Source organism: Pogoniulus pusillus, chromosome 19, assembly GCF_015220805.1.
Source record: "Pogoniulus pusillus isolate bPogPus1 chromosome 19, bPogPus1.pri, whole genome shotgun sequence".
NCBI lineage: Eukaryota > Metazoa > Chordata > Aves > Piciformes > Lybiidae > Pogoniulus > Pogoniulus pusillus.
The window spans coordinates 3,023,017-3,041,630 of NC_087282.1; the positions used below are offsets into that span (position 1 = coordinate 3,023,017).

Genomic DNA, 18,614 nt, shown 5'->3' on the forward strand with positions numbered 1-18,614 from the left:
CTGACAAGGGCCAGTAGTGACAGGAAGAGAGGGAATGGATTAAACCTTGAGGAGGGGAGGTTTGGACTGGAGATGAGGAAGAAATTCTTGAGAGTGGGGGTGGTGAGACACTGGAACAGGTCGCCCAGGGAAGCTGTGGATGCCCCTTCCCTGGAGGTGTTCAAGGCCAGGCTGGATGAGGCCTTAGGCAGCCTGGTGGAGCAGTAGGTGTCCCTGCCCAGGGCAGGGGCTGGAGCTGGCTGGGGAAGGGGTCACGTACTGACACTGGCTTGAACCAGCCCTGCCTTTCTGGCTGGAAGGCCTGGAAAACAAGGCTGCAGTGTTATGAATTGGGCAGGATGCCAGCTGGATCATCTGCCTGCTCTGAGGGGAACCAGCCTTGCTGGGTGAGTGGAGGAGCTCATCTCCACCAGCTGCTTCACCTGTGTGCTGGATTTCATCTCTCACCTCCCTCTCAATCACCTGCCCTTACAGACATCTTTCTCCCCACCCTGTTGGTTCTTTTTCTCTCCTGTACAACCCAGTGAAATAGGCAGCAGAGCCCTCCCACAGGCTGCACACAGCATGCAGAGAACATGCATTTGCTGTTTGCTTGCTGCCCCTGTCCCTGCAGCAGCCAGGCTGTGCATACCCTCACCAGCTGTGGATGGCTTTTGGCAAGCCAAGGCAGGGAGTGGTGTCAGGGCAGAGCAATCCTCACCCTCCAGTATCACGAACAGAAGTCCCTGCAGCAGGGACCTGTGGTTGAGCACAGCAGGAGCATCTGACAGGACTGCACCTCTGCTCAGATCAGGGACAGGTGTGCAGACCTCTAGAGGGAAGGTGGGGAAGGGGAGCTTGAGGAGAGCTCTCTCCCAAAACAGCTTCTAATTTCAAGTCAGAGCCTGTTTTCAGCCTGGAGAGGAGAAGGTTCTGAGGAGATCTTATTGAAGCTGTTCTGGTGGGGGGGTGGGACACAAGAAATATGGGCCCAGGCTTTTTATCTGGGCCTCCTGTGACAGGGCAAGGGTGATGGTTTCAAACTAAGAGCAGGAGATTTAGACTAGATGGAAGAAAAACTCTTTAATGCTGTGAGTGGTGAGACACTGGCTCAGTCTGCCCCAAAAGGTGGTAGATGCCTCATCCTTGGAACCATTCCAGGTCAGGCTGGATGAGGCTCTGAGCAACCTGCTCCAGCTGAAGATGTCCCCTGCAGGGGAGGGGGTCAGACCAGATAACCTTTATATGTCTCTCTCCACCCAAGGTGTCCTGGATTCCTTGATTCTGTCATTTTCTCCCTAAGCTTGATTTTGGTCAGAGCAGCTGAAGCCCTATTCAAAAGCTTTCTTGCTGGTTTGAGACTTACAAACTTGAGTGGCCTAGAAGAGAGTAGGTGGTGGTAGCTGAGGCTCTTCTGGATTTGTCTCACCCTCCCAGGTGACGACTTGGCCCAGCAAGCCCCAGCTCTGGCTGTGTAACAGGTGCTTCTTTCCCCTTCTGGTTTACCAAGTGATGCTGCCTGAGAGCCTTATTTGGGAGCATCTCTTCTGCCTCTGGCTGGTGCCAGGTTGCCAGGTAGCCCAAGGTGCAGATGAGCTGCCAGCCTCATGCTTGGAGCAGTGACTGCTCCCATGGCTCCCTGCTGGGGAGGACAGAGCAGATGAGAGCAAGTCCTGTGGGAAAAAAGGTAGTGAAGGCTTGAAAAGGGCACAGAATACAGACTGAACGTGGCAAAGAAAGGAGATGTGGAATGAAGTGTGAGAGAGGGGAAAGCTGGAGGGAGGAGACAGAGATCAAAGGGGAGGGGGAGAACAAAACCCTACAGAAGCACTTGGATACAGAGGGGAATTTAAAGGGAATTAAAACCAGACAAGCAGCAGGTCCACCCTGATCAGAGCTGGCTGGAGCCTGGAGTGGGAGAACAGGAGCCCCAGTGGGGAGCAGGCCCTTGCTGTCCAGCACTGTGCCTTACAGGTCCAAAGCCCAAGGAGGACTGCAGGTTAACAAGCCTGTGTCTGACAGTCTGTGAATACTTTTCACTCTGCAATAGCTGCAAACCCATTGCAACCAACTTCCCTCAGACCTTCTTTCCAATAATAGTAAGTGAATGGCTCCCTGTGATCCCAGCTATAAACAGATCTCATGATTTCTGCAAGACATCTACTAGTGAATTATTCCTTTATGCCCACATGTCTTCCCTGGCTTTCCTAATTCTGCCAAATCTTTAGCTCAGCAATCTCTTCTCTCAGCAGCCCACACTCCCCTGGCCACACAATCCCAGTTTGGGACCATTGTTTAAAATTTCAGCAGTTCTGCAGAGCTGGCCAAAGCAGCAAAACTGCCCAGGGAAGAATGACACAAATGAAGGTGTTCAGCTCTTGCTTCTGGATCAGGTTATTTGCTCCTCAGATGGAATCTGGGCTGCCAAGCAGCAGAATTTGAACCCAGACCAGTAAACCTGAGTGAGCTCAGACACTCTTCTCCCTGGCTGACCCCAGCCCTTTCACAGGGTCCTTGCTTTAACCCTTCGTGGGACAAAGCCTCTCTGAGGGTGCCTCTTGCCTCTCTGTTGAGCTCAGAGGGTGGGTACATGGCTGCATGCTCTGTGGCCGTGCTTCGGGTGGCTTCCTGAGATGTGCTGCTTTAAAACACTGATTCAGAGAATCGTAGAATGGCTCAGGGTGGAAGGGCCCTCCTAAGGTCATCTAGTCAGACACCACTGCAGTCAGCAGGTTGCTCAGAGCCTTGAGCATCTCCAGGGGTGGGGCCTTGACTGCCTCCCTGGGCAACCTGCTCCAGTCTTCCACCACCCTCATGGTCTACAGTTCCTTCCTGCAAACCTCCAAGTGCTTGGCTGAAGCTGTCATTTCTTGCTGCCATCAGTGGGTTGTGAGCTCACTCAACACCTGCTGTGATCCATTTCCTCATCAAGAAGTGGGATGCACACACAGGAGGAGTTTCAGAGTATGTGTTGCTTGTTGTCTGAGCAAGATGTAGGGGAAAGCAGTGAGAAAATAACCCTTGTGAGCACTCAGCTGCTAACCCCCCATGTTCTGTACAAACATTTGTAATGAAGGGTTGTAGCACCCATACATAATATGTTTTGATTATTTGTTCCCCTTTAAAACAACTTTCATCTCAGGTAACCTCCAATACAGCATCCAGTTCTGATGTGCACATTGTAAGAAGGACATAGAACTGTTGGAGTGAGCCCAGAGGAGGGCACAAAGATGGTTCAAGGGCTGGAACACCTCTCCTATGAGGACAGGCTGAGGGAGCTGGGGGTGTTCAGCCTGGAGAAGAGAAGACTCCAGGGGACCTTAGAGCTGCCTGCCAGTACCTGAAGGGATCCTACAGGCAGGCTGCAGAGGGACTTTTCATGAGGGTGTCTAGAGGCAGGACAAGGGACAAAGGTGTGAAGCTGAGGGAGATCAGGGTTAGACTGGATCTCAGGAAGAAGTTCTTCAGCAGAAGGGTGGTGAGACTCTGGAAAAGGCTGCCCAGAGTGGTTTTGGATTCCCACTCCCTGAAGGTGTTTACGAACAGACTGGATGAGGCCTTGTGTAGCTGAGTCTAGTTGAGAGGATAGGGAAGAGGAGTTGGAGGAGATGACCTCCGAGGTCCCTTCCAACCTGAGCTATTCAATGATACTCAACGACCCAGAGCAGTGGCTTGCTCCACAACCTGAGGTGTCCTGCTCTGGGAGGAGCAAGGGGCAAGTGGGGCTGACAGAGCTGGGCCAGGGCCAGGGATGGAGCCAGGCTCCTGCTGGCTGCTCCCACGCCCAAGCTGTGTTGATTCACTCTGTAATTGATTGGGCAACTCGAGGCAATCGGTTTCCAAGCTACCACATCCTTCAGCTATTTAAACCCCCACTCTGGCAGGGTGTTGCAGTTAAATGTGGCTGTGCACGGTGTGTATGTAGATCCCTACCTGCTTGCCTCTCCACGCAGGCTCTGCGTGGCTCTGCCGGGGCTGCCCGGGCAGGGGAGTGTGTGTAGCTCCGGCGGCTCCCCCCGAGAGGCTGCTGGTGGCCAGGCCTGCGGGTGGCCTTTGAGTCACTGCACAATCAATACCTCAGCATGGCCGCAGAGGTTGCTGTTGGGTTTTGGGTACGGCTCCAGCTCCCATCCTGGCCTCCTGCAGTTACTAAAGAGCACTCTCAGGTTTTCCTTCGAGCACAGGGGCAGTGTCTGCTTCCACCTCAGCAAGGCACCTTCTGCTCGCCGGCTCTCTGGTTCCTCACCATCACCTGCTCCTTGCCACTGCCACGTTTCATGCAGGGATGACTGCTGGTGAGCACTTGGCTTCCTGTAGGAGCACATTTGTAAGGAAGAGAGAGGAGAGTGCCATCAGCTCCCTCTGGCTTAACAACCACAAAATCAATGGTTTAAATATTGGCTAAATTAGTCAATATTAGGAGCCCCTGGAGCTGCATGCACATCTTTGTGAACTCTGCTTTTCAAAGCATGAAAAGAACACTTGTGTGCCTAGAGCAAGCTCTGAAGCAGGCAGGAGGAGTAGGGAGATAGACTGGAAGGTGGATGGGGACACACAGGTCACCCTGTCTTGGACTCGTTCTGCAGGTGCAGTGCAACACTGAGCACGACTGAGGGGAAATGCCCAGGAAGGCAGAGCTCCCAAACTCCCTGCTTTGGGCTTCCAGAGCAAGGGCAATGAAATCCTCAGGTCTGGCATGAGGCAAACTTAGGCAACACAGAGTTTTGCCTTGCTTGGAGGCCAAGACAAGGCGTGAAATATGTTCAAGTACTTGAGTTTGTGTCCTCTTGGGTTTGTGACCATCACAATTTAGATCATTTGAAGCTGGGAGCCACAATCACCCAAATTCTCCTTTTATCCATCTCTTGGGTGTAGTGAACAGCAGGAGATCACAGAAGAACCATGGGGAGCAGAACTGAAACAGCCTGGAACTACAGGTAACAAAGACAGGTTGAACTGACAGAGAGAAGATCAGTGCAAGTCCATAATGGGGAAAGATAAGATTGCAGAGCAAGGACAGCCCTGTGAGATAGGGCCACAAATGCACCCAGTGCCAGAGACAGACACACAGGTGCTGGGGGAGAAAGGAAGAGGGGCAGGGAAGCAGCAGCAAACCACAACAGCCTACTTGACGAGGTGTGAGGGAGTTTATTGTGGTTGATCAAACCAGAACTAGGGCCAGAGAATTCACCTGAGTCGAGTCCTTGTTGCTAAGAAGTTCTCCATGGGACAGCAATGTGCCCTGGTGGCCAAGAAGGCCAATGGTATACTTGGGTGCATTAAGAGGAGTGTGGCCAGCAGGTTGAGGGAGGTTCTCCTCCCCCTCTATAGTCCTATTTGGATGACATCTGGAATATTGTGTCCAGTTCTGGGCTGCCCAGTTCAAGAGGGACAGAACTACTGGAGAGAGTTCAGCAGAGAGCTATGAAGATGGTTAAGGGACTGGAGCAACTACCTGAAAGGAGGCTGTAGCCAGGTGGGGTTGGGCTCTTCTGCCAGGCAAGCAGCAACAGAACAAGGGGACACAGTCTCAAGCTGTGCCAGGGGAGGTCTAGGCTGGATGTTAGGAGGAAGTTGTTGTCAGAGAGAGTGATTGGCATTGGAATGGGCTGCCCAGGGAGATGGTGAAGTCACCATCCCTGGATGTGTTCCAAGCCAAGCCTGGCTGGGGCACTTAGTGCCATGGTCTGGTTGATAGTCTAGGGCTGGGTGCTAGGTTGGAGTGGATGAGCTTGGAGGTCTCTTCCAACCTGGCTGATTCTATGATTCTTATGAGGAAAGGCTGAGAGAGCCAGGGGTGCTTAGTCTGGAGAAGAGAGGCTGAGTGGGGACCTTATCGGTGTCTACAGATCACTGGAGGGTGGCTGTCAGGAGGCTGGAGCCAGTCTGTTTCCAGTGTCACAACAAGGGGAAATGGACACAAGCTCAACCACAGGAAATTTCTCAACAGGAGAAAAAACTTCTTTCCTCTGAGGGTGCTGGAGCCCTGGAGCAGGCTGCTCAGAGAGGTCATGGAGTCTCCTCTAGTGATCCTCAAAACCTGCCTGGATGCATTCCCTAACGCGCACTAACGGTAAGCAGCCATGCAAATACAGCCTGCTCGAGAGGTTTTAAAGGCTGCTTTTACCCTTATCTAGGAATAGTTCAGCTACCTGATATTGTTCATATCCTAAACATTTTCCAGTGTTGAGCTGTTTTTTTTGCAGAAGTATTTCTGAGCGCAAGGAAAGACCTTGAACTGATTCCAGTCAGGCTCTGACACAAACTGAGTCACTGCAGCTTCCTCTAGCCGAGCACTGACCTGCTGACTTTACACTGCTTTAGTGACTCCTTCAACTGGTTTAGTCATTTCAGATACAACTGTGGGCTTATAGAGTTGTATTTCTTACTTGTAGTGAGAGGAGGAGATTGTACCCCTAAGGGTCTCTTTTGCAAGACCATGCAGCACTGGTGGACCAGCACTGTGCTGCGCTGGTGGGAAGCAATGCTCAGACCCTGGCTAAAGCAGACCCTTCTCCCCTCCTGCTTCTGAGAATCATAGAATCTTAAAATCAATCAGGTTGGAAGATACCTCCAAGCTCAGCCAGTCCAACCTAGCACCCAGTCCTAGACAAGCAACCAGACCACGGCACTAAGTGCCCCATCCACTCTTTTCTTGAACACCTCCAGTGACAGCAACTCCACCACCTCCCTGGGCAGCCTATTCCAATGCCAATCACTCTCTCTGCCAACAACTTCCTCCTAACATCCAGCCTAGACCTCCCTTGGCACAACTTGAGACTGGGTCCCCTTGTTCTGTTGCTGCTTGCCTGGCAGAAGAGATCAACCCCACCTGGCTACAGCCTCCCTTCAGGTAGTTGTAGGCAGCAATGAGCTCTGCCCTGAGCCTCCTCTTCTGCAGGCTGCACACCCCCAGCTCCTGACTGTGCTGTGCCAGGGCTGTAATGACCCACGTGTTGGACTGGCACTCCCCAGGGAGTCTGAATCTCTCCAGAAGCCTGAAGGATGACGCAAAAAGGCTCTGGCAGCTCTCTGAGAAATGGATCTCAGCTGATAGATGGACAGGCTAGAGTTGAACCAAGCAGTCCTGCAGCACTTGGTGTGCTTATTGATTTTCAACAGAGTCCAGAAGACATTGAAACATGACTTGAGGAGCACTGCACTCCTATGGAAATAAAACAGAAGTATGATGATTTTACATGCAGAGTGGGATAAGGATAAAAACAAAGGCAGTCCTGGGGCTGTGTAAGGGCTGATCTAACTGCTTTTTGTTTGGGGGCATTAAGGACCACCCCCGATAAAAGCTCAAATCATGACTTCCTACTCAAAAACATTTTGAGGAGGGGAGAAGAGATCCATCTCTCTTGGGGACCTTGGGGTGCAATAACTCAGTGTGTGTGAATATCTCAATCATGTGGGAATGCAGTGCAGGAGCAGTTGTTTTGGCAGGTGCTTTTCAAAACCAACCACCAGCCTGTGCAGATTAATCACCTGCTTTTGCAGCAGCGCCTTGGTAAGGAGCTGAAGAGCTGTTTGGTTGTGCTCAGCAGCCAAGGTGTTTTGTAGGGGAGCTCTCTTGTTCTTTTTTCTCCAACTGTATAGAGAATAATGAAATGTAGGTGTCACTTTGACACGCCAACAGCATTAAAAAAAGCACTCCTGGAGTCTCAAAACAACTTTGGAAGATCCAGAGCTGTGGGGTTGAAGCTAAACAAACAAGCAGACAAGCGAGGGATGACAATTTTCATTTCCTCTGAGCTTTCTGCAGCTCTCCGTGGGTTAAGCAGATCCATCAGCATGACATGAGGGGAGGCAGCAGGAAATGCTGAGCTCTTGGTGCAGCATTTTAGGGAGGAAAAGTCTTCTAGGAAGAAAATAGTCATGGCAAAACGTTCACCTCCATAGGAGAATGATAGAAGAGGTTTACTTCCCAGGTGGTGCCTAACTTTGTAACAGGACCTGGGCACTGTGGGAGGCTTCTCCTTTCTGCACTCAGGTAAGCATCAGCCTTGCTCACAAAAATGCCATTTCTCAGTTAAATTAACTGAGCACATTCTTTAACTCACAGAATCACAGAATACCTCAGCTTGGCAGAGACACCTCTCAACTGGACTTGGTTGCTCAAGGCCTCATCCAGCCTAGCTTTAAATGCTCCCAGGCAGGAAGCAGCCACAGCCTCCTGGGCAGCCTGTGCCAGAGTCTCACCACCCTCCTGCTGAAGAACTTCCTAAGATCCAGTCTAACCCTGCACTGCCTCAGCCTAAAACCATTCCCCCTTGTCCTGCCTCTAGACACCTTCATGAAAAGTCCCTCTGCAGCCTTCCTGTAGGATCCTTTCAGGTATTGGAAGGCAGCTCTAAGGTCCCCCTGGAGTCTTCTCTTCTCCAGGCTGAACACCCCCAGCTCCCTCAGCCTGTCCTCACAGCAGAGGTGTTCCAGCCCTTGGATCATCTTTGTGGCGTCCTCTGGACTCACTCCAGCAGCTCTGAGTCCTTCTTCTGCTGGGGACAGCAGAACTGGAGGCAGGATTTGAGGTGGGGTCGTTATCATAGAATCATAGAATCAAGCAGGTTGGAAGAGACCTCCAAGATCATCCAGTCCAACCTAGCACCCAGCCCTATCCTGTCAACTAGACCATGGCACCAAGTGCCTCATCCAGTCTTTTCTTGAACACCTCCAGGCACAGTGACTCCACCACCTCCCTGGGCAGCCCATTCCAATGCCAATCACTCTCTCTGTGAGGAACTTCCTCCTAAGATCCAGCCTATGCTTCCCCCGGCACAGTTAATACCGACAGACCTGTCTGAGTGAAAGCTGCCAGTAAGCTAAAGCAGCAGTAGGAGCTGGCTGTAAAATGTCTGCAAAACCCTAACATACTTTCTGGCTGTCTTATAAAACACATTAAGCAATGAGGACTTTGTCATAACAGAAGAAATATGTTGCTTTTGTTGCAGCAAGCTTAATAATGATGCTTAATCACCCATTGTTTGGTGATCTGAGCTGGAAAAGGGTGTGCTGATTGAAATTCCTAGCTCTCAGAGTTGCTGTGCTTGAGGAAGGCACCGTTGGAAGGCAGTTGTGGTCCTCTGAAACACACAGTTTAGCACCAGATCCTCGGCGGCAAAGCTGCTCGCCCAGCCACATGCTGCCTAAAGCCCTCGCTGCTGAGCTCAGGGACAATTTTAGCTCACACATTTACCAAGGCTGACTTCTCTGAGTTGGTTTGAACTTCAGCCCTTTATCATCTGCCTCTGTTTATGTGCCTTTTATCCATACTTCTGCATTTTCAAACGAGTGTTTCAGTGTGAATATTTAAAGTGGTTTAATCCTGATGGTTCCTCTAATTACGAGGTACATCATTCACTTCAGATTTAGATATCTTCCTTCCCACACAAACCCAGCATTAGTCCTGGGTTGTTGTTGGGTGTTTTTTTTTCTCATTTATATTACTGTTAGCATATTTCAGGAGTTAGATATCTGTACATATATATTGATGGTTTGATTTTGGTTTTGTTTGGTTTTTGTTTCTTTTCATTAAGAAATTACATCTTCCTCTTCTGGAAGAGTCCTGCCCTGGTGCTTGTTGCTATCCTTCCAAAGGCAGTACTAGATTGTGTTGGTTGCAAGGAAAAGTATCAAGGTCTCCTCCTCCTTTTATGAGCTGAAGGAAGATGCTCACAACTACAAGCTTAAGAAAAGCCCCAGCTTTTAGTACAAGTAGCATTTTATTTCCTTCCTGAAGGAAGGTTGTAGCCAGGTGGGGTTGGGCTCTTCTGCCAGGCAAGCAGCAACAGAACAAGGGGACCCAGTCTCAAGTTGTGCCAGGGGAGGTCTAGGCTGGATGTTAGGAGGAAGTTGTTGGCAGAGAGAGTGATTGGCATTGGAATGGGCTGCCCAGGGAGGTGGTGGAGTGGCTGTGCCTGGAGGTGTTGAAGCAAAGTCTGGCTGGGTCACTTAGTGCCATGGTCTGGTTGCTTGGCTAGGACTGGGTGCTAGGCTGGAGTGGTTGAGCTTGGAGGTCTCTTCCAACCTGGTTGATTCTATGATTCTATGATTCTATGAAGATGCACTGCTGGTTTTATACTCCACAGTGCTCAGCACCCATCCATTTGTGTGGTGGGGTCAGGATAAGCTATGCCGTGTTTGTAGGTGCAAAACCAGCCCTGGAGCACCTTCCAGGGGTGCAGGACAAAGCAGTTTAGCAGTGCAAGCAATTCCATTTTCACCTTCACTGCTGCAGTAGGAGCAGGCCCATTCATGAATTCACCCCAACTCCGAAGAGAAACAGCACCGCCAGCTCTTTGCCATAGAATTTCACGTAGGTACAGCCTTTGCTGCTCCTCTTTCCCATACAAACTGTCTGGGTAGCACTGGGGAGCAGCAGTGTTCTGGCAGCAGGGCTCTATCTAGATGTAGCTCCTTTCTGCTGCAGTCTGTACAGCCCTGTCATACCAGCTGCAGGACTCACTCCTAATTTGCTGAAATTCAGTGAAACATCACTAACTGGTGAAACGCTGCCCATGTATACCAGAGGCTGACCTCTGGCAGTGTTTTCAAGATCCCCCCCTACCAGCCTCATTCTTCCCATTAACAGAGGGTTATTTATTGTTTACTCTGTAGTGGTCTGCTGATGTTCTGGTTTGCTGGGTAGCAGCCAGCCTTTAAAAGTCTGACCTCATTCTATTAGATGCTTCCTCTGCTGAGTGCTCTCATTTCTCACTCAAGCCAATACCCAGCATTTACTAAAAAAACCTGCCATTAAAGGCAGTGAGAATCTGCCTCTCAGATGGTGGGGACTGGATTTTTGCCTTATCATTAAGAAATCTGTTCCTCTGTCTTTTTGGGTGGTTTTTTGTACTGCTTTCATCTGTTCTGCCATGACTACTGATCGATGCCTGTGACAGCTCATCATTAAAAGGAGAAGCAGCTCCTTCAGGGTCAAAGTCAACTCGTTGAAAACCCTTCATAATCGCTTGTCCTCAGAGATTTACAGCAGATGAGACAGTATTACAGAGGGCAGCCACGAGGAATGTCCTTTCTTAGGGCAGCACCCAGCTGCCCTGTGGCTGCTGCCTTTTATTAAAGCAGTTGAAGAAACAAGATAATGAACTGAGAAGCCTTCGTTGGCATCGTCCTGTATGAAAGATACTGCTTAAAGATACATTGGCCTTGGAAGTGCTGCTTCAGATTTGTCCTGGGAAAGCACAATGTGACCAGGACAAACAGTTTTGCCTTTGCTGGCTGTGATCAGATAGCAGTGACAGGGCTGAGTGGTTAACTCTTGCTGAGCAGCACAGTAAGGAATGAGCAGGTCAGTTATGGGACACAGGGAGTCTGCCTTTAGCACCCATGTCTAATTTGATGCTTCAAAGGCAAACCTTAACCTTTCCTTAGTCTTTTAAACAAAGCCATAAGTGACTTTAAAGACTTCTCAGCCTGACAGCCAGCCTAGGATAGAGTTTCAAGTAAGTTCTACTCACTTACCTGCTCATCTGCATATAATACTGTTATTTGTCTAATTGTTTCTATTCTGGTATGTTTGCTGTATAAAAATGCAGAAAAGCCATTATGCAGGAAAAGAAAAGGCAAGTAGTTGAGATGATTATTCTGTTATCAGTCATGACTAAGATGAAGAGAGATACACCAGCAAGACATTGTTCCTAAAATAGAGATCTTGCAAACAAGAAATGTCAGTCAAATGAGGTCTAAATTAAATTCCTGAGAGCAATTACTTACAGTGTGATCATGCTCCCAATGAAATTATTATGAATATTGCCATCATTTTTAATGGAAAAAGAAGTTTCAGATACAGCTTTGGAAACATATTTCAGGGCATACTCAGCTTTTACTGTGTGCTGAACCCAAAGTCACACTGCTAGAGAATGCAGACTTGGCTGAATGGTGGCTTTCACGGCACGCCAGGCACCTCTGGAGATCACTTAGTCCAACCCCCTTGCCAGAGCAGGCTCACCTGGATCAGGTTGCCTTAAACGAGACTCTTTGCACAGGACAGTTTGAAAAGGAGTTGAAGGGAGAAATGGGCACTTGCAGAAAGTATTGAATGGCCACAAACAAGTGACCTCACTGGCAGGAGAACTGATGAAGTGAAGAAATGTGATGTGCCTTCCAAATAAAGAACCAATGAGTCAAGTTGTGCCCCAATTGGAACAGAAGCAAAGTCAAGAAGGCTGGAAAATAACCTTGATAATAGTGGCCAAGGAACAGCAATCAATTCAAGCTGACCCCAGAAGCTACGAGAACAGCAGTGGGTTTGGAAGCTCCACTGATTTCCTCCAGGAGTGGGGATTCTTTAAGCACTACTGCAATTATCTGAAGACCTAAACTAATATTAGTGAAGTGGCATTCAGCGACCTACTCTCTGTTGCCAGTAATGTCTCTATTACTCATCCAGTCAAGTCCTTTTGTTCCACAACAAGGAAAAAAAAACATTTCTAAATATATTATTTGAAATCTGGCTCATTTATGCTGCAAGACACAAACAGCTACTGCAGTTATTTCTGACAGATACTAAGTCCTTGTTTAATCTTCCAGGTTGAGACATTTTTCTAGCCATGGCTCAGCAGGAAGTTAATTATAATCTTCCCAAACAGGATGAATTTTCACCTGAGATGATTAGGACACTGTTTTGAGGCATGGTATGTGGGCTCCTAGCTAAAGTTAGGAGCTAGCAGCATCTTTGGCTCTATTTCCTTTCAGAAGTAACACCCTCTGCTGTCACAAAAGCTTCCCTGAAGATTGAGATCACCAAGATTTTGGATGCAATTAATTCCCTAAGCATTCAGCATTGTTGATACATTTGCACATTGGACCACTATGATGGTTTGTTCTGTGCTCTGGTGCAACATTCCCTGTGAGTTCCAACATGGTATTTTTTGACCTTGGTTTCAGCTTCAAGATTCAAACAGGTCTCGAGAAATAAGACACCACAAGTTTTTGGAAGAACACAGAAGTCTGGGAGGTTCAGCTCAGGAAAAAAAGGAAAAGGACCAATTGCTTGTGGTAGATTTGCCATCTGTTGGTGTATGCACACTGCTGCAGCCACTTCTTTCACTATTTCATTGCTTTTTCTGACCTGCATTTGGCTCAGCTAAGCTTAGCAGTTGAGATGAGAAATAAGAGTTGCTCAAGTTTTCTTCAGTAGTCTTTGGAATTACCAAAGAAATGAGATGTTTTTGTTGATGAATATTTAGAATTAGGCTTGCCAAAGCTGAGGCTCTGGGGGGTTCACTCTAAGTTGTTACCTAGAGGCTGGAGTATTTCTGTGGATCTCTGCTGGGCTTTTCCAAGCAAACTGTAGCCAAAGCCTGAGCATCCATCCTTCCAGTGCTGCTCATGGCTGTGAAACAAACTCCCTCCTCCCTTGATGGCTGCTGCATCCAGTCCTTGTGATAGGCCTGTAATTTACTGTGAGCTGCTTGTCATTTCCCAGGGGACTTTGATAGCTAATGACTGCTCATTACTTTCTCTTTGTAATTTCTCCACATCATTGGTAGCTGGTTTTTTATTTACCTCCAAATCACTAGTGGAAATCTGCACAGAGAAACTGCAGTTTCCCCACCCTTCATTTACGAGTGACTGAAGATCAGGAATCTTCAGCCTGGGAAACAGAGCAGAGCCTGGTAGGACAGTGGCTGTGGGTTATATACCATGCATAAAATCACAAAGGATGTGGAGAGGGTGACTAATCACCCTGCCTGACAGTGTAAGGCTGGGAACACTAGATGGAACTAAGCAGCAGTAAGCTCAGAGCGAGATGCACTTGTAATAAGGTTTAGTTGTGGAACTTCTTGTGAGATGCTGTGGTTGCTGAAAATTCAGGTATTCAAGAAGACTTGGGCACATCAGGACTATCTGGTGCAAGATACCACCCTTGGCTCATGAAACCTGAACTGCTGTAGGCTGAAAGCAAATTATGGGGAAGAACTCTGAGCTACTGCTCACTCTGTGTTCTCTGACTTCTTTCTTGGCCAGAGTTGGAGATTGGATAGTGGATCTTTACTTTGACTGCACACAGCTTTCTGTTTGATGGTATAGAACATCAGGGATGTGCCACTCGCCTGGTTTGCACTAGTCATAGAATCACAGAATCATAGAATCAACCAGGTTGAGACCTCCAAGCTCATCCAGTCCAACCTAGCACCCAGCCCTATCCAATCAACCAGACCATGGCACTAAGTGCCTCATCCAGGCTTTGCTTGCACACCTTCAGGGATGGTGCCTCCACCACCTCCCTGGGCAGCCCATTCCAATGCCAATCACTCTTTCTGCCAACAATTTCCTCCTAACATCCAGCCTATGTAGGACATTGGAATTGAAAAAAATTAAAAGTTTAAACAAATATAAACAAATTTAGCAGGATCTTCATTTGCTGTGCCTGTCTGCTCTTTTCATCCCCCCTGTCAAAGCAATGTGATCAACAGACATAAAGTCATTGTATTTTCCATATGGCTGAAGCATTTCTTCAGCTCCTTTTGGACAAACAAGACAAGATTTACTGCTAAGTGTGTCCTGTGGTTCTAAAACAGCCCCCCAAAAAGTGTGTTTGCTTTGAAGAGAATGAAATGGTGAGTTTCAAGGATCTTTCTGAAGCTGCTGATCTAGAAGCACCATCTCCACTTAGCTTCCTGGTTTATCTGTGGCACATGACCTGTAGGTAGAGGGAGGCTGCCACTAAGCTTAGGGCTGAGCCTCAGGTTTCTGTTGGGGATGAAATTTTACTTGGGTTTGTTTCTTTCTTCATATAACTGCATCTCCCCTCACAGAGGGGCCAGCCATGGCATCACCAAGTCACTGCTCTGTCTGGCACAGGAAGCATCACCTCAGCTGGGGAAGGGAAGCCTGCAGTGGCCTCTCCAAGCCTTGACCAGGAAAATCCTGCAGGATTTGCTTCCCCTAAGGCCACCTCCCATAAATCTTCCCGTGCTGCAAACAGCAATTTGCAGACCTGGGCCGAGCTCTCCCTGCTCCTGCTTCCCCTCCTGCGCTGTTCCAGAGCGGCTGCACCAACGCAGCTCCCTGGGCCAAACACTGACTCCTCTGCCCCATGGTTGTGCCTGTGTGGGCCGCTGGGGTCCTCCTCTATACCTGGAGAACTGCCCGCAGAGTAATTAAACTAATTAACAAGTGTCACTACCCGTTGGAGGGCAGAGCCTTACCCCATTGTACGAGCAACAATTGAACCAATTACCCCTTTTGTCGTGCCAAGAACTGACAGGGGAGAATAGGAGGGAGAGGCAGAGAGTCGTGGGGTGGCAAGGTAAGCAGGGGTCAAGGGCTCTTGTGATGGAAGACAAAGCAAAGTACCTCAAATGAAATTACCAAGAGGCAGGTGCAAAGGGCTCCAGGAGTGCCAGTCAGCTTGGAAGAAGATGGTGGAGCCAGGTTATTGCCAGTGGCACTCAGGGACAGCAGCAGAAGGCACAAACTGAAAAGCTGTCAGAAGCTCCCTCCTCAGCATCAGGAAAGACTTGGCAATGGGAGGCTGCCTGAGCGCTGCCGCAGGTTGCCTGGAAAGCTGGTGGTGCTTGGAGGTTTCCAAAGCACCAGCTGGACATGGTCTTGGGCAATGTGCTCTCTGTGAGCCTGCCTGAGCAGGCATATTGATTGGACCAGATGACCTCCACGGAACCTTTCCAACCTCAAGCACTCTCATCTTGTGGGCTTTCCTTCTGGCAACAAGGAGTGTGTCCTTCTTGCCTTCACCAGACAAGCCCTCAAAAATTGTAACAGCTTAATCAGTGATAAGGTAAACTCTGGAAAGATGACCCACTGAGTTTGTTGAACAGAAAGATGTGTCCCCAGTGCAGACTGAGCCAATGCTGTACACAGAGCAAGGCTGAATTTTGGCTGCAGCTTCCATTAAAAAATGAATTCTGCTCTTTTCTTATTCCACTTGGTGGAAAAACATTCTCAGCAACTTTGCCGTGTCACAGAATGAATTTTGAAGTGAATAACTACTTAGAAACTGGTTACTTTGAAGCCTTCATCTAATAAAAGCAAGCAACAGAGGAAGAAGTGGCATGCTGACCATCCCCCAACCTGCTGTTGAAAGCAATGGGCAGACCCTGCTGCACAAATCAAGGTACTGGAATGTGAAAAATATGATATCCTTTTCTGAACACTGCACACCAAATGACATCTGATACCCACACTGTCATGGACACAGGCTAGATTAGATGCTCTAGCAAAAGGTGCAAAAAATATCCAAATATGTAATATTTAAATCTTCATTTGCAACCCAAGACCTGAGGCCATGGTCCTCCTAATCTACTAATTTGCTATTCTATCTCTGATGGTTTATTGCTCTATAAAACACCATTTGGGGAGTGTCCTGCTAAGTTTTATGTTTCAGTAACATATCACTGCCTTTTTATTGAAGAGTTTTTGCTCCTTTGGTTGTGAGACCTGGAGTAAAATAATCCTGTGCTGTTGCTTAGTCATTATTCTACACATATCATAATTTCCCTTTTATAATCTTTGATGTGAATAATAATCCAAATTTCCTTGATTATACCTGTTTACTTCTTCAGTATTGCAGTGTTCAAACTTTGGGGATGCAGAACACCTGTTTGAGACAATAGGAAGTGTTCAACATGGACAAATGGCAAATTTTAGGCACCAGTTCTTGCTGGACACTCACGCAGAGTCACAAAGTCACTTCTCACTTGGTGTCCTTTACATTAAGATCTGCCTCAAAGCACTGCTCCAGCCCATACAGCTTTAATTTCACTGCAAAGATTTGGCCATTTGGCTGCTTGCAGATGCATGTCAGTTGCACAAAGCCACCAGAGTTAGCAGCTGAGTGTGAACCAAAGGCTGGTGAAGCTGGGGCTTGTCCCTTTGTCTCATCACTTTGTTTGCTCTAAAATCTCTGTGTACAATCCAACTATAAAACGTTTACAAGCAACCTAGCCTCAACAGTTAAAGAGTAAATTCTCTCTCAATGCTAAGCACTGGTAACTTTGGTCCTGCGTTTTCTTTCATACACTTTCTGAAGGACAAACATTCCTGCTACAGACTGCCCATTTCAGTCCAAAACATATGTCTTCCCTGGTTGAGTTACAGACCTTTGGAAATGCCGACATGCCAGCTGGCTGTCGCTGCAGTGACACATTCACAACAGGCAACTCTCTTCAGCAGGCTCAGCAGCAGGGAACTGCTAGTGGTTAGCTTTGTGAAGCAGGTTCTCACACTCCTTCCATCAAAGACGGCAACATCTTACACCATATACTTGTTTGTAGGACGACTTCCGAGTTTAAAACAATCAGCAGGAGGACACATTCTGAGCTATGGGGTGTACCAGCTTGTTCCCTCGGTCATGCTAATTAATTGGCAACATAGAACGGTTTGAGACTTCTTCTGCAGCTTTATCAGAAGGTAGGGGCTTACTAAGCCACGCAGCGTTCAAATGGGAACTCAGAGCCACTGAAGCACTTTCCTCTCCTTAAAAATACCTGATTTTTGATAGTGCCAGCCAGTGTTTTCCAGTTCCTGAAATCAAACAGTGATGGGGAATGATTTTTTCACCCATTGTTTTTTTTTTCGGTACCTCCTCAAGTTTGCAAGTGCTGTAGCGTTTGTCTCTGAACACACGCTTGGAAACAAAGGAGTCCATCCCCTTGGTGTTCGTAACCAGGGTGCAGCAGGCTGCTCCACGCTCCTGCAGACGTGCTCAGCCCCTTCACGCTTCTCCTCTCACCGAGAACCCAGGAGGCTCCAGGCTGTGCTTTGCCACTTCCCAGCCGCCTGTGCTTTTGTGCCCTGCAACCGCTGGATTTTGAAAAACCAAACTTTGAGGTTTGGGGTTTGCTTTTTGTCTCTTTCGCTCGATCACCGCAGCAGGAAGCGGAGCCTTCCTTCTCACAGCCGGGCTGCCGAAGGTGTCCGCTCCGCCGGGAAAAGCTGCTCCCAGGCGGGCCTGCAGGGCTCATGAGGGCACTTCAGCGCTCCCAAGGCAGGGAGCGGGGCTGATGTGTGGGCGCATGTGTGGGCTGAGGGGACCGCGGTCTCTTAGCCAGGGGCTCTTCTCCGACTTCTGACGATCGCTCTTTTTACTCCTTTGTTTTGTTCTAAACGCTGCCGTGCCGCTCCCCGAGACCCTCCCTGGGCTTCCCTTCCGCCTCAGGCGGCACATCCAGGCGCTGCCGCCCGCCCCCGCTTCTCAACTGCGGTACCTCAGGCGGGACGGCAATGCCCCGGCACGGCGGAGCTGCCCTCACCGGAGGCCTGCGGATGTCGCAGGCCGGCAGCCGATTCTGTCTCTGGTCGCCGCCACTCCTGCGCCCCTCGGCGCGGCACCGCCCGGCCCGGGGAGGGCTACCGGCGCCGCACGTCACCGCCACTCCTGCGCCCCTCGGCGCGGCACCGCCCGGCCCGGGGAGGGCTACCGGCGCCGCACGTCACCGCCACTCCTGCGCCCCTCGGCGCGGCACCGCCCGGCCCGGGGAGGGCTACCGGCGCCGCACGTCACCGCCACTCCTGCGCCCCTCGGCGCGGCACCGCCCGGCCCGGGGAGGGCTACCGGCGCCGCACGTCACCGCGCGTCAGCGCCCCCCGCCCCCATGCAGGGGATTCTCCGGCCCGGCCTGACGTCATCCCCATGCCGCTCAGGCCCC

General features: G+C 49.4%; 1 long non-coding RNA gene across 1 annotated transcript; it reads right to left on the reverse strand.

Moving 5' to 3' along the window:
• Positions 1-1,047: 1,047 nt before the first annotated feature.
• LOC135183772 (uncharacterized) lies at positions 1,048-18,584 on the reverse strand. The gene is made up of 3 exons (XR_010305715.1): positions 17,067-18,584; positions 3,913-4,290; positions 1,048-1,652 (listed from the first exon to the last, which is right to left on the reverse strand). It is a non-coding gene; the product is annotated as an uncharacterized LOC135183772 (long non-coding RNA).
• Between the last annotated feature and the right edge of the window lie 30 nt (positions 18,585-18,614).